The following is a 262-nucleotide window of genomic DNA, read 5'->3' as shown; positions in this document are numbered from 1 at the left end:
GTATGTGCACAGATTAGCACCTGAGATAATGGAAAGGGCACCTCAGTAGAATCCATCATCCTACATGCCCATCAGTGCCTTAGCCCTTCTACGTTGTTCCTGAATAACTGCTTTTCATTACTGACTTCCATGGCTGCAAATATTGTCCAGTATTGAAAGTAACTATGCACACATACTTCTACTTTACTTAAGTATTTCTATTTTCTGTCAGTTTATACTTCATTTAAGAGGAGCATATAAATTCTGGTTACTTTTCAGATTA

General features: G+C 37.0%; 1 protein-coding gene across 1 annotated transcript in view; it reads right to left on the bottom strand.

Annotated features, from left to right (window-relative positions):
* The window catches only part of slc6a3 (solute carrier family 6 member 3), a 14,931-nt gene that overhangs the window by 10,224 nt on the left and 4,445 nt on the right, over positions 1-262 (bottom strand). The window lies entirely within an intron of this gene.

The sequence above is a fragment of the Morone saxatilis genome, unplaced genomic scaffold, assembly GCF_004916995.1.
Source record: "Morone saxatilis isolate NCDOM2014 unplaced genomic scaffold, NCSU_SB_2.0 Contig24, whole genome shotgun sequence".
In the NCBI taxonomy this organism is placed as follows: Eukaryota; Metazoa; Chordata; class Actinopteri; family Moronidae; genus Morone; species Morone saxatilis.
This window is presented reverse-complemented; position numbering and strand designations above follow the sequence as displayed.